Here is a 23,795-nt window from a genome sequence, read left to right as displayed (position 1 = left end):
ACTTTGCCCCATGCTGTCACTTTCCTGATTCTCTCAATCTGGTTGTTAGCTTTAATTTCTAAAATCAAGATTGGATGGCAACAAGGGGCTTTAATGAAGAGTGAAAAAGTCATTTGTTAAACAGCATTAAGAATTCTTATTTGCACTGCTGTATAATGTGGTCAAGCCAAATGCTTTCTGCTTTTATGAATCATCCAATTTCCTTTGCCACATAATTAATGTTAATAAGGAGAAGGCATTGTATAGGAACTCAATTCATCATAATGGATGCTGGCTCTAGGTGTAGGTTCCTGGGGTGCCAGCATTTTCATTTTGAGGTACTGTGAGAACCATTTATTGTAAGGAAGGACATGGAGAACAAATCACATATGGTCGTTTGATTGTTGATGAAGTTCGTATAATAGAAGTACTTAGTTTTCCTTAAAAGTTGCATTTTTCAGTGAAAAGATAGTAAAAATATATCTAGTAATGCCATATTAGTGCACCTTTCTGAAAAGTATAATTTCTAAAAGCACATTTTTAAGCTACTCTGTGCCTTGGACCATTGAATGTAATAAAGGGAGATTGCCCATGCAATTCTCTTCAATGCATCAAGTCAATTGAGAGAAGAAGCTTTATTCTCCTCTCATAAAATGGAAAGGTGTAGATTTCACAAAACATCTAGAACCAATCAAGATGGTAGCAGCCAAGTGTTGCAGGAAAGATGCAAAAGTAGTTATGGCATCTCTATTAAACTTACGTTCTACATTTAAATGTAAATCATTTATGGGGTTCAGCATATTTGAAAGAGTTCACTCTTTTAAAGATCACATGGCTACATTTTTACTTCAACCTCATAATTTAGAATAGTCAACTTTACCTAATTGATATTAACAAGTTGACATGTGAATTCAACAAGTACCTACTAGGGACTTGTTCAATTGCTAGCACTGTACTAACAAGTGGAAATACACACACAAAAAATGTAAATATACAAAAAAATTACATAAAGCCCAACTTATAGGAACTATTTTTTATTAAAAGAGAAAAATATTTTTTGAATACTTAAATAAAAATGCAGGCTATGTGTACGTGCTTAATTTAGCACTGTGGTCAATAAAGTAACAGCATTATAGCAGGGGAAATGCAGATACAGTGGCATGCCGGTCTGCATTCCTCTTACTTTCTGCAGTCCTTCTAGCTCACACAATAAGTAGAGTCCTTGGCCAGTTCAAAACTTGAACAAGTAAGAATCAAGTCTGCTTTGACTATAGTAACACTCCCTGGTTCCCTGCCATTTCCTTGGGTTCCTGAGTCCCTGCCTCGTTGAACTGCCATTTACTTGATTTCTTTTTTTTTTTTTTAAGATTTTATTTATTTATTCAACAGAGATAGAGACAGCCAGCGAGAGAGGGAACACAAGCAGGGGGAGTGGGAGAGGAAGAAGCAGGCTCATAGCAGAGAAGCCTGATGTGGGGCTCGATCCCATAACGCCGGGATCACGCCCTGAGCCAAAGGCAGACGCTTAACCGCTGTGCCACCCAGGCACCCCCATTTACTTGATTTCTAAAATTGCTTGCCTACCAGACTCTCCCTTAATCCTGTTCTTAAGGCAGACACTTTTCTATGTTTTGTACAACCATGGTAATGGCAAACACCTGCCTGCCTGCTTCAGCATTCTTCTCACTTGTCAGGATTCCTGTCTACTTTTTTGCCTTATTTTCCTGTGTCCTCCTACCCACTTGGATGTTTGTTTATTGCTGACTGATACATTTCCTAGTGAGTGTCAAATCTATCTGACTTACTACCAATAAATCTGTAATGAGTATGACCTATTCCCCACAATACATGTTTATTTTGGTCCATCACAATGTCAATTTATCTGAAAAGGGCAATCTGTAGTATATGCCTTCTAATATATTATCCTTCAGTGCATTCCCCCTAGGATAGGACATGAGAAAGAACCACTTGGGATAAAAGAAGTTTCAATGAGACCATTTTGCTTGACATTATTCTGTCTGTTCTCCAGGAAAGTAAATTTCCCTGTGGCTTACCCACTTCAATACCAGTCTCTGTCTATTAACTACCATCTTGACATCTATCCCATTATCTAACCACTCATCTGTATTTACTTATTTTTGGCTATTCAATTATCCCTTTAGAATTCAGTGCAATTCAACAAACACTGATTAAACATCCTCCATGTGCAGGCACCATGCTAAGTGCTGGAAATACAAAGATGAAAATACTGTCCCTGATTCTGCAAAAGTTCTCATGTAATGACTACAGCTCTGTCAAATCTGGAATTAACTCATTTATTACTCTTTTGATCTCAGCAACCAGTTTTGCTCTCCCACCAGTGGCAAACTGACACCTTCACTGGTAAATAACCAACACATGATTCAACTTTCAGGAAGGAAATTCCAGACTCCTTTCTTGAGTATTTCCATGATGAATTCCCTGTGCTAGAGCTTGGAAGATTAAAATTCATTTTAATCAGCTAGTGGGCATGATATTTAGAGATTATGAAACTGATACAAAAGCTAAGTACAACATAATACTCACCCATCTTAAGCAAATTTTTATTATCCTATACAACATAAGACTATACTACTCAAAGATACTCAACTGAATAAAGACCCAGGAGATTAAATCTAGTGTGTATTCCTGCTCTCCACAATATGCAGCCTGGTTATAACTGCATCTGACCAGAGGGCATTTTTTTCTGATTTATCTACCCATAACTTGTTTCCTCATTTGTCCAAAGAAGTGTAAAAGCAAGCAGCACACTGAGCCTAATAACAACGACCTAGTTCTTTAGTATTCTTAACATTCAAAATTCTCAAAAAGATGATTTGCTGTCTCCTCATTTCTTATCCATTCATAACCCACTCCAGTCTGGGTTCTATGCCCGTCACTTGACCAAAATTACAAGGCCCATCATTGGTCTTTATGTTACAAGATTTAATGGACACTCTTCTATGTGGACCTAACTTAAAACATTGCCACTGGGGATGGTTGGTCATTATTTCCAAAAAAAGTCCTCACTTTAATCTGGGAGGCCATATTCTCCTGGTTTTTCCTTCTATCTCCCTGACTGCCCTTTCTCAGTCTCCTTGTTGGCTAATTTCCCTCCATACTCAAAATGTTTTACATATTTAGTAATCCATCTTGAGTGTTCTTTTTCCCCCCATTTTCTCCATGTGCACATTCTCCTTTGGTATATCAGTTCTATGGGTTTTTTAAATAGCATCAGGTTCCCAGTTTATATTCCAAATTTATAACTGTAGTATAGAGTTCCAAATTTATATATCTAAGCAAGGCCTCTCCTCTGAGCACTATTCTCCCATCTCCAACTAATTAGGCATAAAGCAAGTAAAGATTGTTCCCATCTTCTAGGGTCATCATGCCATCCCCCAGGGCAAAGAGAATCTCCACTCCCTCTGTTCTGATACAATGTAAGGTTTCAAAGAGATCAGCAAGGCACTTGTGCAGAAACTGTTGGAGACTTTGCTAAATTAAAATAGCCCACCTAGATCTGCATGTTTTCTTTATTGCTCATATGATCTTCACAAAATGGTTTTCAGTATAGTTAAGTTTCTGCATTTCACTACCTTTTTTGAAGGTCCAAGATATCAGGAAATACTTGTCATCCACATTTGTCTTTTCTATATGCTCTACAATACTTAGAACAGTGGATTTCAACTGTTACTGAACATCAGAAATCCTATGAAGCTTTAAAAAAAATTAAAGCCTTATCTCACCCCCCAAAACTCTGATGTAATAAGTCTAAAGTGCCAGTCATGCATCCCTATTTTTAAGGTTTCATCCTAAATGTTCATCAATTGATGAATGGATTAAGAAAATAATAGAATATTATACAGTCTTAAAAAAGAAGGAAATCTTGGCACTTGTGACAACATGGATAAACCTGGAAGACATTATGTTAGGTGAAATAAGCCAGACGCAGAAAGACAAATAATGCATGATTCCACTTATGTGAGATATCTAAAATAGTTAAATTTACACAGCAGAGAATAGAATGGTGGTTACCAGCTGCTAGGGGGTAGAAGAAATGAGAAGATGTTGATCAATAAATATAAAGTCTGAATTATGCAAGATGAATAAGTTTTAGAGATCTAATGTGTAGCAATGTGACTATAGGTTACAATACTCTACTGTATACTTAAATTTGCTAAAAGGGTAGGGTAGATTTTAAATGTTCTCACCACATACACACACACAAAATAAAGGAAATGGTAATGGTGTGAGGTGATGGATATGCTTATTTGTGTGATATATATGTGCATTTTATATATTTGTGTGAGATATTTATACTCATACTATATATATGTATTATACATATGAAGAAACAATCACCAAAATAACCACCACATCTAGTTTCCTAGATGATTCAGGATACAGCCAGAGTTGCCAAGCCCTGGAGTAGAAGAGTTAGAAGAGTAGATGCTCAAAACATTTATTGAATAAACCAATCAATATTTTTCGGTAGTCACAGTAAAATAATTAATGACATTACTATTATTTAAAGAGTTGCCTTATTTTCAAAGCACAAAATAAATAAATGTTGATGTACTTGGCAAAAGACCACAGACCTCAGTACTATTTGGAAAAAGAAAAGAAAAGAAAAGAAAAGAAAAGAAAAGAAAAGAAAAGAAAAGAAAAAGAAAGAAAAGAAAAGAAAAGAAAGAAAAGAAAACAAAAGAAAAGAAAGGAAAGAAAAGAAAAGAAAGAAAAGAAAAGAAAAGAGAAAAGAAAAGAAAAGAAAAGAAGAAAAGAAAAGAAGAGAAGAGAAAAGAAAAGAAAGAAAGGAAAAGAAAAGAAAAAAAGAAAAGAAAAGGAAAGAAAAGCCTTTGTGGGTTTTTTTTTCCAACAAACATAAACAGGCAGGATTGCAGTGTCCAAAATTAATAACAGGCACAAAACCCACTTAATGGGAGACCAATTGATTCGGGGTCCTTTTCATTTAGAAGTAGGCATAAATTAACTTACATGATATTGTGCCAACAAATAAGGTTGCAGTTTTGATCTAAAATGTGAGTACTTTTAGCCTAGGAAAGCTTACCCTAAAAAAGGAGATCAAAATTGTTTGGATGAAAGAAAAGGAAAACTATGTTTTAATTTCATTTGCCCAATGCAGTCATTCTAAAATATTTAACATGAATTTTATAAGCATCTTAGTCAGGTAGAGGAAATTTCAGAAGACATGGGAATAATTTGATGAAAATAGATTTACTTTTCTCAGCTACCCCTGAACTATGTCATTGTAAACTCTTACTTTCAACCCTAATTGAAGAGATCTATATGAATTTCCTGTATAAAGTGATTTTTTTCATTCAATAGCGACATATATCACCTCTCTTGAAGAATTAGTTAACTGAAAAAGGTAGATTGAAAAGAATCTACCATAATTTACATGTGTAATGTAATTCCCCAGGATGCAATTTTGTACCAGAAAATAGGTAATTTCCTTATTATTGTGAATTACTATGAATTTTAATACCCAAAGAAATCATGAGTTGTTTCGAATCTTATTTGGAAGAAAGCTCCCTTGGAGTTACTACAGCCCTGCCATATGCCAAATACCATCACATTTCCCGATGTACACAGTGAGTGCTTTAATGTTTGTTAATAGTATTGCTCCTAATTGTTGATATTGATCCTAGTACAGCAAATAGAAATTAGAGACAAGAATTTCTGAAAATTCCTTGAAGAGTACTGGGGCAATAGTATGAAGGTATTAGTGTCCACTCCTTACCTGCTCCCACCTTATAGATTTCCTTTCCAGACAACTAGAACTCTGGTGTTACCAAAAGGTTAAGACATCTACTCCAGAAAAAAAAAAAAAAGATATATGAAGCCCTTTTTTATTATCTTGCCCTTCAAGATGTCTGAACTATGTCTGTTGTAGGAGTCATAAGTCTTAATTTATTATTTAAGAAGTTCACTTCCTTTCTATTTTTTCCCCTTTTTTGTCTACTGTTTATCACTATTTCCTCACCCTGAAGTTATATTAGAAGTTTTAAAAATTTTTAATGGTTAATAGATTAAATTCATCACTAAAAATAGAAAAGTACCAGCATATAACAACAGGTGTTTTAAAATACAGGCCATTCAGTCTCTGAAGTTTTACATGCATGCATTTAAACACACACACACAAACACTCACACCATGCCAGAGCTCCAAAATATTCAAAGTTTTGGCATTTTTCAGAACTATATTATCCATATTAGAATCCAAGACTCTAATAATCTTGATGTCAGTAGTTTGAAATTCCAGTCACACATGAGATTTGTTAAAATAGCTGTTGTTTTTTGGTATTTTCCACAAAAAGAGGTTTTACTGTTAGGGTTTAGAAATAGATTCCTGTGCCAGCAATGACTATAAAGGGCATGCCGAAAAGCATATCCCAGTGGAAACCCCTTTGCCTGATAGGGACTGCCTAAATGTTTAAGGACATTAGCTCCTTGCAAAGGACATTCATTTCCTGCATATGCAAATTTTCTTAATGTGAACCCCCCCATAACAGGTAGAATGTATAAAGTTAATGAAGCCATGTAATTACAATCACTATGGTGACTGCAGTCCCCCGAGAACAATAATGCGATAATATACATGAGTTTTGACTTTCTTTGGAAACAACAGCTTATAATTTGAAAATAGATAGTAAAATATTTTCATTATCGTCCTCTAACTCCTTAGGCAAAAGCAGGTACAAATAGATTATACTCTTTATTAACTGAAAATAAAATGATAAGAGAAAGCAAAAATACAATGTTAGCAATTGTTTATTTTCAATTTTCAATGCCTTCATCTGGCTTCATTTTAAAGCCTTCCCCCCCCCCCGCCATTTAATCAGGAAAACACAAAGGCCTTTGGAGTCAGATTTTTTTTTCTTAAATCCTGATCTTGTGAATCCCAGGGAGGCTACATAACTAGTGTTTATTGCTATTGTGCTAAGATGACATGACTAGTCATTTTCAATGGGATAACAAAGTCCTCAAATATTTCTCAGTGATATGAGAAGCCTGGGAAGGGGGAGTGAAAGGATGATTTTTAGGAATCCTTTGCTGTGTCGATTTGTTTTTATTATAATTATTTCATGTTTTCTGAAAGAACAGGAAGCAAATACATAACCCAGTAGAAAGTCTACAACTCCCTCCCTGTTGGCTTGTTCTGGGCAACTCCCAAGTTCATATACAACCGAAGTGAGGGTGATCATACGCAGTAAAGTTTATTAGTAGCTCAGAAGGTTTTTGGGGAGTATTAAATATACTGATAACTGAATTTGTTTCTGTTATCTCACATCACTGTTCTTTTATTTCCCCAAATACCAAAGAAAGTGTAATCTTTGTTCTTTTATATCGTTCACGACAAAATGTTACATGAGGTATCTCCTATGAAGACACTGAATCAATCTATACCTAGATCATCATATAATGTTTATGAATATGGTTCACAACTGAACCTCCCTTTACACACCTCCTAGTCAATCACACTTACTATGACTCTCATTCCTCAGTCACTTAAACTGCAGGGCCTCTCTTAATCAAGCAGGTGGTTGTGGGTAAGAGTTGTTGGCGCACAAACATACACCGAGAATTTTGTGTTTCAAACAGATGAGAAATATAGTCACCTGCAAAATGAATACTAATAAAGATTCAGCTTTATGCAATTATATGCCTTAAAAATTAACCATTTGAAACTGTTTGGAGAACACTAATTGATTTTCTTAATCTTCCAAATGAAATTCAATACAACCCATTAGAGATGGAACTACTCATGGTCAAACACTAAAAATTTTATGTGTGTGTGTGTGTGTGTATATATATATATATATGCTGTTGCATATTTTTCTTAATTAATAAACTTCATTTCTCAGAGCAGTTTTAGGTTCACAGTAAAATTTACCAGAAAGTACAGAATTCCCATATACCCTCTTGCCACCCCCGTACACATATACACAACCCATCCAACTATGAACATTTCGCCCCACAGTGGTATATTTATTAGAATCAATGAACCTACATTGACACACTATTATCATCCACAGTCCATAATTCACATTAGGGCTCACTCTTGGTGTTATACATTCTTTAAGTTTTTGAAAAATGTCTAATGACATCTACGCTCCATTGTAGTACCACACAGAATGGTTTCACTGCCCTAAAAATCCTCTGTGGTCCACCTATTCATCCCTTTCTCCCTTGAACCCCTGGCAACTCCTGTTCTTTTTTAGTGTCTCCATAGTTTTGACTTTTCCAGAATACCTTACAGTTGGAATCGTAAGTGTGTAGCCTTTCCAGATTGGCTTCTTTCACATAATAATACACATTTAAGTTTCTTCCACAACTTTTCGTGGCTTGATGGATCCTTTCTTCTTTAGCACTGAATAATATTCCATTGTTTCGATGAACCAGAGTGATGTAGCTATTCTGCTACTGAAGGACTTTTTGATTGCATCCATTTTGGCAATTATAAATAATACTGCTTTCAAATTTTGTGAGTAGGTTTTTGTGTCAACATGTTTTCAATTCATTTTGATAAACACCAAGGAGTGAATATACATATAATATATATAATATATATATTATAAATATCATTTTTATATTATAAATATGTATATATTATAATATATATATATACATGTATATATAAATATATATATATGTATATACACACACACACATATATATTGGCCTCTGGGTCAGAACAGTAGACTCAGGAGGTGGAATTTGCGGATTTAGACCAATGTTTAAAGGCAAAAAAAAATTTTTTTTTAAATTGCTTTCGGCTAATACACTAATTATCCAAACAACATGTGTGAAAGAATTTAGAAAATAGGAAGTAGCTACAGAGATGTCATTTGGACATGTAACTAGTACATTTATTTGAATAATCTCTACCATATTCCTATGGTGAGAAGGTCAGCACAAAGACTCTGAATTTCCAGGAAATCTGACATTAAGGTTAAAAATGAAATAACTAAAGAACACTAGATGCTTTATATTAAGCCGGTCAATTCAATATATTTTTTCTGAACAGTGATGCTAAAGGAGATTATCTATCTATCTATCTATCTATCTATCATCTATCTATCTATCTATCTATCTATCTATCTATCTATCTATCTATCTCCGGGTGTTTACGAAAGATTTAAACTTAGAAAATTAGAGAAATTTCTTAGTCTTCCGCCTTGACCCTGACATTAGATGCTATTTTGTTTATATAGGTGGCAGGTAAGCAATGAAATGGTTAAACATCATCAGGCATATATCTGGGGTCTCTACTACCACCTCCATCCCTTATGTTTAAATCATACTCTAATCAGTTTTTGCCTCCAAAATTCCATCAAACTTGCTTCTGTCAATATCACTAGTGACCTTCACATTACTAAATGTAATGTTAACTTCCTAGTTCTTACTCTATTTCATCTATCTGCTGCATTGGACACAGTTATTCACTTCTGCCATCTCGCTTTGCTCTCTTACAAGGTACCATAATCTTTTAGTTTTTCTTCTACCTCACTGCTCCTCCTCCTCAGTGTGCTTGGCAGAATCCTCCTCATTTGCCTCACCTGTGATGGTGAGCACAAGGATCGGTCTTTGGTCTTCTTTTCCATCCATACTCGTTTCCTTGGTGATATCATCTGGTCTCAAGCCCTCACTTACTCCATATATGTCATTCCCAGTTTTCTCTCTCCAGCTAAGACCTTTCTCCTGAACTCTGTAAATATTTGTTGAATTAACAAAAGTATGTTCTTAAAGTAATGGGTATTTGTAGAATAGTCATGCAAAGCTTTAAAGAGCAGATGACAATGATCAACAAGTGTTGGCAAGGATGTGGGAAAAAAGGAACCCTCATGCACTGAGTTTTTGGAAATGTAAATTGATGCAACCATTGTGGAAAACAGCATGGAGTTTTCTCAAAAAATTAAAAAACAGAAATGCCATATGATCCAATAATTCCACTATTGGGTATTTATCCCCCAAAATGAAAACACTAATTCAATAAGATAGGCAACCCTATGTTTATCATAGCATTATTTACAATAGCTAAGAAATGAAAGCAATCTAAGTGTCTAGCAATAGATGAATGGATGGAAAAGATGTGTATCCACAATGCAATGTTACAGAGCCATAAAAAAAAGAGAGAGAGAGAGAGAGAGAGAAAGATCTTGCCACTTGGGACAACATGGATGGATCTAGAGTGTCTCATATTAAGTGAAATAAGTCAGACAGAGAAAGGCATATACCATATGATTTCACTTATATGTGGGATCTAAAAACAAAACAAATAAACAGAAACAAACTCATGAATATGGAGAACAAAATGGTGGTTGTAGTAGGGGGTGGTGAGGGGAAGGGCAAAATAGCTGAAGGGGATGAATAGGTACAAACTTACAGTCATAAAATAAATAAGTCATGGAGATGAAAGAGAGAGAGAGAGATCACACATCTCCTTATATCAATTTAAACTTGGTTGCATGCAACCAAAAAACAGCCACAAATTTACTGTAGAAATGTCTCCATTACCACAGGTGAGCTATCTGCAACACCCTAAAGTTTATTATTCCTTACTTATATCCAATAGGGGGAAAAGCTTATTTCTTTTTCAACCTTCTGACCAAAGAACCAGGATTCTTTCTGAGTAGATCATTTTATATCATGTGCTCATCTCTGAACCAATTGCTATGGCAATTGTGATGGAATTAATAGTGGACCAGTCAGAGCCCAGTTCTAACACCAAGGTTGAGAGTTTCATAAACAGAGAAGGAAGCATGCAAAGAGTAAAGGAATAACATGAAGCTTGAAAGTGCCTACATTTTGAGGGATTGGTTAACTATCAGTGTAGTTGGTGCATAAATTGCATGAAAGGTTGCAGTGAAGCTGAAAACAGTTTAGCATAAGCACAGAAAGAAACAAAAGCATATTATTTTAAAAGGACAGTTACCATGCTCAAAATGTCTTTCCTTTGTCTGGGAACTCAAAATCATTAGCCCTAAAGATGTGATGAAGATCAAATTCCATGATGCATCTCGAGTGGATACGTGTGCTAACATTTGATTTATTTAGACTAATCGTTTTGTAATGATCACTTAAAGCTTTATAAGGTTTTAAATTCATTAGGAATATATTATTAATTTTTAAGTCCACAACATTCTGACTGAATAAAATCAAAATAAAATACTTTTAACAAGGTTTTTTGCTCATTAGGAATATATGTTAATTTTTTTAGTCCACAATATTCTGATTGAATAAAATCAAAATAAAATATTGTTATGGGGAGGTCTAAAGGTGGTTGGACCCTTGGTAGTCTCCTCAAAAAATATGTTTGAAACTCCATTTATTAGGATTTTACAAACAAATATCCCCATGAGGTAATAACGCCAATATCTCCCTAAGAGAACTTCAATATTTGAAGCTTTACATTTTGTTTGAAACTTTCAATAAAAGTTTCAAAATAAGTACTGTATTTTCACTTTTAGCAAAACTGGAAATTATCCTAATAACTGTCATGACTATATAGCACCTACCTGCATTTCTGTGTCCTTATAGACGAAATAAATGGTTAACAAGCTTGTATTTTTACTAGTCCTGATTTGCAACAAAAATAGTCCAGAAGCCAGCAATAACATTATTATTATGCTACTGATAATTTCCGCCTTGTTTGAATGATAAGCACATATCATTCATTGTTTCCTGGTCAAAAAGATGTTACTGATTTCAACCCACTTTCCTTGTTTCAGAGACACACTTCTCCATTAAAAGAAAATCTCTAAGTATGTCTTTGATTCATTTTATACTTAAGCCATTTTTTTTCTTTATTTCTGTTTCCTCACTATATCTGTAATTGAAAATAGTGGCAACTACAACCATGTTCCCAACCCCCACCCCAGACATGAAATAAATGTGTGCATTATTTTTGCACATTTATTCACTGGATTAGCATAGGAAAAGGGAAATGCCCCTCACTGTTTTGGGTCTCGGGAATTTGTTTGGGTCACATTTGTAATTAAAGAGGATAGCTTATATCCAGACAGCCCAGGCAGCATCAAGTATCCTTCAATAATTGATAAAATAGTTCAGCCTCCATACTTTCTTTATTATAGTCATTCAATGTTAAACCATTGCTGTAAATTCTATCACAGGATCTCTCCTTCCCTGTACTATGATTGTGTAGGAAGGAGCTCTGAGATTCCCTTGTCAAATTTATCGCTGAGTAAGTGCTCCTATTCTGTTTTATTTCTATGTATGACTCCCCAACCACTTAATGCATTTCAATAAAAATATTTATTTTACTATTTCAATAGCAGACTAGCTCTATGATGTTTCTGGCTGTTCACAATCTGAATAGCATTGAAAACACTATAATGTTACTACTTGCCATTTATAAGCTAACTATCATTTGCACAACACACTACTATGACATGATAAAATTGGTTCTTGGAAATTGTTAGACACCTGAGAGCAAGCTAATATTGTCTGGAATAGGGATTGGATTGTTCTCTGGAATGGAGTACATTAAGAGTTAAATGACCAAGAACTACTTGGAAAGAGAATTCCCTAATTCTCTCCGCCTTACTGAAGGGAGGATCAGGTGCACATACTTGAAAGAATTATCAACTAGAAAAAGCCTGCAAATACAAATTTAGATTGTATATGCAGACACCAGTTAAAAGTAGAGGAGGAAACACTGCAAAATTGGGTGAAACTATAGATATTCTCACATTTCCTTCAGCTACCTACTGCAGCTTTCAGTTGTAGTTAAGAATGTTGTCTGAAATATTTGCTCTGGCTTCCTTCCTCCCTGCCAGCCCCTTCTCATTCTCCCTGGTCTCCTTTCTAATTTCCCTGCTTTCTTCTTTCTTTGATTATCATGATATTAGAAAAATCAGTAGCAAATCATGGGTGTCTTACTTTTCAAGGTAAAATTTACACTTTGTATTTAAAATGTATGGAATATATACTTTCTACCTTGATGTCTCCTATCTAATTGTCAAAAACCTACCATCTCTATTCTATAGGTTAACTATAAAATTAACATGTTTTCATGGAAAAATTAAAACATAAAACAAACAGGATGCCACCTCTTCCAAGGAATTCTCTAGCAATCCTTTGTGCAGAATTATTTTCTTCTTTCTCTGAAAGCCCACAACTCATTTTATGATCGTCCTTTCATTCAATTCGTATAATAATCATGTAAATTTCTATCTACTATTCTAGAATGCAGGCTAAGACCATGTCTTACTAGTCACTGATGGCCCACAGTATATAACATACAAATAAATTCTGATTTTTAAAAAATTCAGTGGCTTTATATATTCCTTAACATTATTTACCATTATGTCTCCAAAATTACAGAGAGACTCCCTAAAAATAACAGAATGGAAAGCTGAAAAAGAAAAACCCTCTTCCAAGTAAGGTGATATCAGTAGGAACAAGGTAATTAGGTAACCAAGAAAAAGAAAATGTGTTAATGCTGGGGCACCTCGGTGGCTCAGTCACTCAAGCATCAGACTCTTGATTTCAGCTCAGGTCATGATTTCGGGGTTGTGGGGCTGAGCCCTGGAGTGGACTCTGCTCTCAGTGGGGAGTAGGCTTGGGATTCTCTCTCTCCATCTCCCTCTGCCCCTCACATGCTCCCTCTCTCCCTTTCTCTCTCTCTAAAATAAATGATAAATACATCTTGTTTTAAAAAAAGAAAATGCGATAATGTCAAATATAAGCATTTTAAACAACAGACTTGCTATCATGCAAAATCTCCATCTAGCTTTCAGTTTTCACATCACGGTGCACGTCATTAAAAACAAACAATTTTAGTCTGCTCCCAAAATGGAAAATATAAGCAAAAGAAAGCCTTGGAAATGAAAAACCAACCCTAGAAGTTTGCATTTAAAATTGGAAAGGAGCCTTGGGAGGAAAAAAAAAAAAGACTAATGCCTTATGGTAGTGAAATCTAAATGGTTATATGTTGTAGATCCAATCAACTGTCAGCATCATCAAGTAAGAACTCCACAGATAGTTAGCAATTGGTATTACTACTTGAAGATTTAACCATATCCCATAAACAAATAGCAGCCAATGTTCCCACGGGAAAAACTACAAGAATGAGAAGAGAAGTTGTTTATATCATCGTAGCTTGAATACTTGAAAGCTCATTGTCAGGAGCCAGCAGAATGGAGTGCTTAAAAGCAAGGGTTTTGAAGCCAAAAGGACCTTGATACAAATCCAGGTCCTGTCCATGTAACTTTGGCAATTTACTTAACCTAAATGTTTTCATCTGTAAAATCAAAATACCAATACATATGTATCAGGAGGGTATGTAAGCTACTTACCAAAGGGCCCACGTATATGAACATTAAATGGTCAGTATTTTTAGGAAAAGTCTGACTTTAATTTGATAGAGTCTCAGATAAAAAGTTTCAGGTCATTACCCTAAAAACAATCCCATTTAATATGAGGAAGAATTTTCTGATCACGTAGTTAATGAAACACATCAGGACATTAAAATGAGAGGTATAACTTCATACGCACATCCTACCTCCATTTCTGTAACTGGCAGTCATCCCAGATTCTCTTGGGTGCACTGAGTTTGGTGGGAAGAAAAAAAAAATTTCCCATCAATTCTTAGTGCTGTCATCTAGAAAACAAAAACAAAAACTAAAACAAAAGCATCGGTGTCAAACTAAGTTGAAGATCAAAATGCAAAGGCTGACTTAAAAAAAATCCTTTCCACCACATGAATGATTAATTTTATAAAGAAATGAAAATTTTCTGCCCTGAGCACAAAGAATGTAACCATTACTGTGCTATAAATACCCCAGGTGGCATCAGGGGATAGAGAAGGAAAAGGACAGTGAAACTCATGACATCTTTAAAAAGCCCTTTTCTTACAGGGTTCTAAATCAAAAACAGATTATTCACCAAAAGCTTTTTGATACCTTGAAGGGTTTCTTGGCTGTTTCTTTGGAAGCTATCATTCACTAGTTCACACTGATGCAACATTAGCTGTCACTCAGAGATGAACTTAAAATTGCTGCCACATGGATGGAAGAAAGTGTCTTTGTAAACTCAGAAAACATATTTTCTTTAAAATGGAAAGGCTGACCATGTGATAAATGCTTTTCATATAATGGATAAACCATTCTCTGCTGCAGGAAGCACACACCAGCCTTCTGAGACCTGGCAGGTCTCAGATTTTTTTTTCTTCTTCAGATCACATGTAATATTTAACTTTACTGGGTGCCTTCATAGCACCTACATCTTGCATGTCTCTCCTTCATCTCCCCACTTCCTTTATTCTTCTGCTTCAAGAAAGAGCAATTAAAATAGCTTGTAAGTCAGAAAATAAGGCTTTGAATAGAGATTAAAGGCAATAGGGGTTCTTTGGCAGACATTAGATAGAGAATTAAAGTTTTCAAAAATGCAAATTATTTTATGGTTGATTCCATTTAATTCAACAAATGTTTGTTGAACACATGTGCACGGCTTTGTGCTGGGCATCATAAAAGGATATGAAGAAGAAACAAACAAGAAATTGACCTTTAAGGGGCTTTAACGTAGAAGGCAAATATTTTAAGTACAGAAATGATTTGCAGTTTGTTGTTAATGCTTTAGTAGATCTAAAGGAGATTTGGACAGATCATTGCTGGGGGAGAGGCATGTGTTGTGAGAAACAAATGAGTACTTTCCAATAGTTTTATCAGAGAAAGCTGAGTAGAGCCTCAGCGATAGTGACAGACCTCAAGGGTCAACAAGGCAGTCTAAATTGGGAGAATGATCACAGCTAATGGATTCTGAGGATGCTGAGATTTCAAGACTGGTCATAGCATAAGATAAATGAGGAGAAGTGATGGGAAAGATGGAGGAAGGTAGGCTGACATTAGATCTTAGATTTGCATGCCAGGCTAGGGAATTTAGGTTACGTGGAGAAGGAGCCTTTACAATTTTAGAGCAGTGAAGTTACATGATCAGAGTTACGGTGTAGGAAGATAAATAGAGGGACTGGTTGGTGGTAGAAGATACTGGCAAGGCCAGTTTGAAGATTATTTGGAATAGGGAACATGGAAGCACAGGACTGAAGTTTGTAGTAGGGATGGAGAGGAGGGAACATATTTGGAAATAGCTTTTGAGGATATAATTGACAGAACTTGGTCCTATACAGAGATTGATTTGGAGATTATTCTAAAATTTTAAGACTAAGTTTCTGCAAAAGAAGCAATTTATAATAAATAATTAGGGAAGGGGACGTCTGGGTGGCTCAGTTGGTTAAGTGTCTGCCTTCAGTTCAGGTCATGATCCCAGGGTCCTAGGATCCAACCCCAGGTCAGGCTCCTTGTTCATCAGGGAGTCAACTTTTCTCTCTGCCTGCCACTCCCCCTGCTATGCACGCTCTCTCTCTCTCTCTCTCTGAGACAAATAAATAAAATCTTTTTACAAATAAATAATTAGAGAAGAAAGTGGGAATAACAAGACCAGCTTGAGACTGATGGTAACAAGAAGTTAACTATCAGTAGTTTGCTCAGCAAATTTTGGGAAATCCTGATAGGTGTCCTACCAGTACCAGGCATCAGGTATACGAAAAGGAACAGATATAAAGAAAAATATTTTGGGTTACTTTATCAAATGATATCACACAACAATCCTATTTACTGATTGTTGTTATTTTTCTAACATACAATTTGAAATTAGTTGCATATTGAAAAGCTTATGTTTTTACCCAGTCTGGAATTTGAATAATTCTACAAAAATGTTTGCTTTTGCCTAAAGTTCAAATATTCACAGAAATGTAAACACTGAGGATATAAATTTGAAGTGGATGTTTTGACTCATCATGATCAACAAAATACACAATAAACTCTGGGTGTCAAAGAAAAGTTGATAATTTTTAAAAATTCTGTAATAGTAATATATTACTAATATGTTAGATCCTAGACTGCTCTAAACTTAAAATTCTGACAAACTGAAATTAAGAAGAACAGCAAATAGAAAAATATATAGTGTTGATATTTGGTAAGTGGATTACATTTATATATTTGACTTAACACAGAACTTTATTTTAGGGCGTCTTCATTGTGAACTTTCCCAGCATGATTTAATAAAACTGTAGTATGTGAATGAATATACAAACTAGTGTAAGAGTCATTACTTTCATTAAGAATATTACAGTGAATAAATTAACCCCAAACAATAAAACCTGAGCAGTTGATATATGCAAGTCATTTACATCTTGTAGACTCATTTGGGGTAGGGAAAAATAAATGTGTTATGGTGGAGGTTTCATTAGCCCTTGCATTTCAATTGACTTCAAAAGCACACAATAAGAATACAAAGGCAATAAATATCATCCATAAACAAGAATACCATACAGGATTGTGGCTTTTTTTTTTTAACAAGATGTTCTGTGCCATTACACTTTAATAGTCCTGCTGAATTTTCAATATGAAAAAAGCTAAAGAGACCTGCCGTAGTGCCATCACTGTATTCTGCAGCCATATTTTATCCTGCTTTATTACATCACTCTGCATTCAGGAGCTATGTACATGATGATGCCTCATGGGACATGCCAAAATGCGGCAGGAAACCTTAAAGGTAATATATTGACATCTTTTGGCGTTCTGTACCTGGCACTAAAGAGCTTGGCTTACAGGGTGCAAAATAAATACTCGGTGCAAGTCACATAATAAGAGCATGTCACATCCACCAGATTTATAAGCCTGAGGATTTACTGACAGATACAGATATTTTAAAGGTGTTTTCATTTAGCATCTTACTAGTATCGTGGTAGATATATACTGAAAAGACCTGTTCACTGTACTCTTGGGAGGAGAATAAAGCCAAAAAAGTTTTGTGGGGTTTTTTTTTTGTTTTTTTTTTTGACAGCTGGCCTTTGTGCTCCTCTATTTTCACTATATCCTTTAGGGGATAAGATTTCTTTTTNATGTGAATGAATATACAAACTAGTGTAAGAGTCATTACTTTCATTAAGAATATTACAGTGAATAAATTAACCCCAAACAATAAAACCTGAGCAGTTGATATATGCAAGTCATTTACATCTTGTAGACTCATTTGGGGTAGGGAAAAATAAATGTGTTATGGTGGAGGTTTCATTAGCCCTTGCATTTCAATTGACTTCAAAAGCACACAATAAGAATACAAAGGCAATAAATATCATCCATAAACAAGAATACCATACAGGATTGTGGCTTTTTTTTTTTAACAAGATGTTCTGTGCCATTACACTTTAATAGTCCTGCTGAATTTTCAATATGAAAAAAGCTAAAGAGACCTGCCGTAGTGCCATCACTGTATTCTGCAGCCATATTTTATCCTGCTTTATTACATCACTCTGCATTCAGAGCTATGTACATGATGATGCCTCATGGGACATGCCAAAATGCGGCAGGAAACCTTAAAGGTAATATATTGACATCTTTTGGCGTTCTGTACCTGGCACTAAAGAGCTTGGCTTACAGGGTGCAAAATAAATACTCGGTGCAAGTCACATAATAAGAGCATGTCACATCCACCAGATTTATAAGCCTGAGGATTTACTGACAGATACAGATATTTTAAAGGTGTTTTCATTTAGCATCTTACTAGTATCGTGGTAGATATATACTGAAAAGACCTGTTCACTGTACTCTTGGGAGGAGAATAAAGCCAAAAAAGTTTTGTGGGGTTTTTTTTTTGTTTTTTTTTTTGACAGCTGGCCTTTGTGCTCCTCTATTTTCACTATATCCTTTAGGGGATAAGATTTCTTTTTAATCCTGTCTAGATCAGCATTATTTTTCAAAAGATTTGTATTTGCTATATCAGACTAGAATGAAAACTCTAGACTTCAGTATCAACAACACTGAGTTAGAATTTCATTGGTGATACAACAAAGAGCTTTAGAGATCAAACTAGCAAAAAAAATAACAATAATTTCCTTGTTACAAACATTCAGAAAAATTTTAAATGCTCCTTGAATATAGCAGTTACATGAAAAGGACTTTGGAGACCCTTTGGGGGTGAATTAATACATGAAAAGCCCTGCTTGTAATAGCTGATGGTGCCCCCAAAATAGACGTTCTGTGGTAGCCCTTCTAGAACCATGAAATAAAGTAATCAGAGACATTCAGGGTAAGACTGATGAGCACAGCCCTGAAAAAAAAAAGAAAGAAAAAAAAAATCTCTCAGCTCCCTGGAGGGTTTGCACTCCAGGTTCAATTCAGGTACTTCATCAGGAAAGACATCAGGGCCTGAAAGAACTTATACCTGTCTGCCTCTAACACCCCTACACACCTCACCAGACTCTTCCTTGACAGACTCTCCTCTTCCTTCAGCTCTCAGAGATGCCACTTCCTCAGAGAAGAGTAACTTGATCATTCCGCCTAAAGCAGCCTGGCTCCCAACGCATTTCCTTATCACTTTGCCTCATTTGTTTCTTTATATTATCAAAATCTGTATTCATTGGGTTTACAATTTTGTTTCCTTGCTTACCAGTTTATGGCTCTGACACCAGAATGTTATCTCCAAAGAGGGAGGTATCATGACTGTATCCCGTGACCTCATACCAGCATCTTGCTCAGTGTAAGGCACATGGTCAGGTTTAATCCATATTTTGGAAGGGGGTTAGAGAAGAAAGATAAACAACTGAGGGAAGGGAAAGGAGAAGGGGAGATAACAGAGAAGAGAAGGGACAGGGAACGGGAGGGAAGGGATGGAGAAAAAGGGAGGGCAGGGGACAAGGGGAGAGGATGGAAACAAGGAGGAAAAAGCAGCACACTAGGTAGCTTATAACTCTTCTTGTTTGTTTCATTAGACTTATACTAACTGGTACTAGTGTTTGACTAGGGTTGGATGGCTTAACTGCTTTTGGCCTCACTTTTTTTTTTAATGGAAATAATAACCAGAGTTGCTTGATTGTTGCCTAGTCTAAATGACACAGCAATTGTGAAGCTCTCTGCAAATTGCCACGCATAATACATAAAACTTTGTAATCTATAAAGCCCTAAAGAAATGTTAGGTATTACTATTAGCTGAAGTTACTGATATCCCCACTAAGCATAACTGCACAACCAATGGTTTCATTCTGGTTACTCCTCCATCCATAAACATATTGATATAAGTATATTAAGGATCACTCTTAAATGTATATGGTGTCTTTATTCAATTAACTGGTTGTTAACATAGTACTTGAGCAAACCCTTACCACGGAGCAACATCATAACAATAATAATAAGTTAGATTGCTGAACAGTTATTATAAGACTGAAACCATTCTACTATTATAAGCATTTTAAAAATATCTTTAATCTCATTTACTCTTTAGAAAATCCTGTGAGGTAACATTTCATTATTCCTATCTTTAAAGTGAGTAAACTGAGGCACAGAGAGATTAAGTAATTTGCTCAAGGGCCAGATCAAATAGGAGGCAAAAGCTGGCTGTGAAGAGAGTATCTAGCTCCAAGGCTAGTCCTCTTAACCTATGCTCCACAGGATTCTTAACATGCAATCTATCTATATGATTCCTCAATTATAAGGCCTATGGAATTGTTCCTGGAAGTGGATCTTGAATTTAGAACTGTGTTCAGTTAACAGACAGAATGGTTCTCTTTTGCACACCCAATAAGAACATAAAATAGTGACAGAGATGCCAGAAATGAAAACATGTCCAACAATTTTTAAAAGAACTTCCAAAATACTTTGAAAAGTGGGCCCTGGGTTTAGTCCTGAGATAATTTATTTACTTTCTAAAAGTCCTCATTTTGTATATGTTGGTTTGCAAATTGTTCTTATGTACNAGATTCTACTCTTTCTCTCTCTGCATCTAGTCTGTCAACTAATACAGTGGCCTTTCCTTTTTTTTTTTTTTTTTTAAAGATTTTGTTTATTTATTCGGCAGAGATAGAGACAGCCAGTGAGAGAGGGAACACAAGCAGGGGGAGTGGGAGAGGAAGAAGCAGGCTCATAACAGAGGAGCCTGATGTGGGGCTCGATCCCATAACGCCGGGATCACGCCCTGAGCTGAAGGCAGACGCTCAACCGCTGTGCCACCCAGGCACCCCTGGTAGGTGGTTTTAAGAAACAAAGGAAATTACTTACAAGGCTCATCTTGGATAGCCCCAAGTGAATAGAACTCTGCACCCTCCCACTAGAATCTTAAAAGCTCATATAGAGGTCTTAACGAGGTTCAGTCATGTATTCAGTCCGGATGGTCTCAAGACTTCTTATTCTCTCAAAGCTACATCCTTGAAACAGTTCCAGCTATGGGAACAGGGGGCAGAATGTACATTCCAAGGGCAGGGGAGAGGGTGAGGAGCCTTTGATTGCCCAGATCTAGCCCATGGGTCAACTGGTGGTCACATCCTCTTGATGACCTCCTCCAAGAGTATTGTGCTTAAAGATTCTCAAAGAAAAATGAGTAAGCATCAGAAACTCTAAGAAGTTTCTACACACTTCCCAGGTTTACTACCATGCTAACAAGATATAATAATAAAGTTTTTACTCAGTGCTTACTAGACACTTGGTTAATCATTTTAACATACACACAAGGCTTCCTAACAACTAACACATATAATATGTTCTCTTGACCTCCATCTTACTCAAGAAACTATTTCAGTTATTTGCCCAAGGTCTCTCAACTATGTGACTGGTGGATCTGCAATTTAAAGCCAAATCAACCTGACCCCAAACACCCAATGCTACCTCAAAACACGTTTCTCACCACATGAATGTGTGCAACACACAGACACACACACACACATATTTTCTCTCTTCCTCAGATTTCTGCTTGGCTAATTAGGGCACTATTGATGCTTTAGATTTGCACTACAACAGGAATGCTCTAAAAAAAAGTACTTTGCTATTTCTGTATCATATTATGAAATACAGAGTTCTTTTTTAGCATAATTCATGTGCAACAGAGTCTCATGGTATGTAACATCGTAAAACAAAAAGGTATTCCATATTCAAAATGTCTCAAAGTCTGAAACTAAATCTTTCAAATGCTACAGCTTCCACACACATTTTATTCACAATTACTAGTGACGGATATGCCACTAAAGCATTTCACTAAAGTCCCCACTTCCTTAGGCCATTGAACATGGCAGCACAACCATTGCCTAGTGTACTGAAATCTGTAATATTTCTGTCTTCATCCTCTCTTATAGCATCAAACAATGTTTGGTTTTTTTTTTTTCTGTTTTCACTGGGCTGGCTCCAGGAGCCTCTATTATGGACTGGGAAAACAAATAATTAAGATTGCTAAGAATTTTGTATTAAATGAACACTAATAAGGTGTCCAAAGGAAAGTAGTGTTGGAAATAGGGTCAGAAGTGTGGAAAAGGATGGCCAGTTCTTTTAGACATTCAAAAGTTCTTTTGATAAGATAAAGGGGATGCTAATGCACATAGATTCATGGATTCTTCATTTCTCATTTGTAATAACTTTTATAAAGAAACGCCTCTGCTATGTGATCATTAAGGATCAATGGAAACTTGATTTTAACCTCTCTTCAATCCTCTAATTAAAAGAGCTATCATTCTTATAAAAAATTCTATAATAAAGATATTGCATATTTTAATTATCTATTGAAATTGAGCAATAATATTCCAATAGTTTAAGTACTTTTTCTGGAAAATCTCTACATTTTGTGACAATTTAACAAGCAAAGAAACAGCCCTTATGGAATTTTGTTATCTTTAAAGACTTTTATAGGGGTGCCGGGGTGGCTCAGTCAGTTAAGTATCTGCCTTTGGCTCAGGTCATGATACCAGGGTCCTGGGATTGAGCCCCACATCAGGCTCCCTGCTCAGTGGAGAGCCTGTTTCTCTCTCTTCCTCTGCTGCCCCGCCCCCCCCTCATGCGAGTGTGTGTTCTATTTCTGTCTTGCTCAATCTCTGTACCGCTAATAAATAAATAAAATCTTTAAAAAAAATTAAGACTTTTATAAATATCTAATTGATCTCCATCATGTTTTGGCAATCAGGTATTAATTATTTGCTTTATACAGATGAAGAGCTTGGGTTGCAGAAAAACACCTGTGACTTTCCACAGACACCACATCCAAAAGACTATCTGGACTATAACTGAGAAGCTTGGAGAATGATCTGCACCTATTAATATTCATGACAGATTTTGAAAGAGAGAAAGTTTTCAGGATTCTATTCGTTTTGTTTTAGGCAACACCCTGAATAAGTGTTTGCCATTATTTCATTGCCATGAGAAAAGAATGACATTAAAATTCAGCTGAGTGTAATTCAGAAGTTGTGGTGACCTACAAATTTAAATTCTGATGAAAATTCTAGTTAGAAAGTGAGATATTAGGGGCGCCTGGGTGGCACAGCGGTTGGGCGTCTGCCTTCAGCTCAGGGCGTGATCCTGGCATTATGGGATCGAGCCCCACATCGGGCTCCTCCGCTATGAGCCTGCTTCTTCCTCTCCCACTCCCCTGCTTGTGTTCCCTCTCTCGCTGGCTGTCTCTATCTCTGTCAAATAAATAAATAAAATCTTAAAAAAAAAAAGTGAGATATTAACATTTCTCTTGACTCTTAAATAAATTTACTACTATATATAATGCTCTGAAAAATGAAAAAGGTTTTTGATGAATTTTAGGGACAAGTAAAAGCAAGGTACCTGCTCTCACAATTTTTCATCAGGCATTATTTTTTTTAAGAGAACTAGAATAGTGTTGAACTTTAGAAAAATAAAGGTTGCATCTTTAAGCTAATATTTATTGAATATACATGGGTCAGGCAAAGTGTTCAGCATTTTCACAAATGGATTCTATTCTCATCTAATTCT

This window comes from Ailuropoda melanoleuca, chromosome 1, assembly GCF_002007445.2.
Source record: "Ailuropoda melanoleuca isolate Jingjing chromosome 1, ASM200744v2, whole genome shotgun sequence".
NCBI classification, from domain to species: Eukaryota; Metazoa; Chordata; class Mammalia; order Carnivora; family Ursidae; genus Ailuropoda; species Ailuropoda melanoleuca.
The sequence above is the reverse complement of the archived record's forward strand: the minus strand, read 5'-3'. Positions refer to the sequence as shown.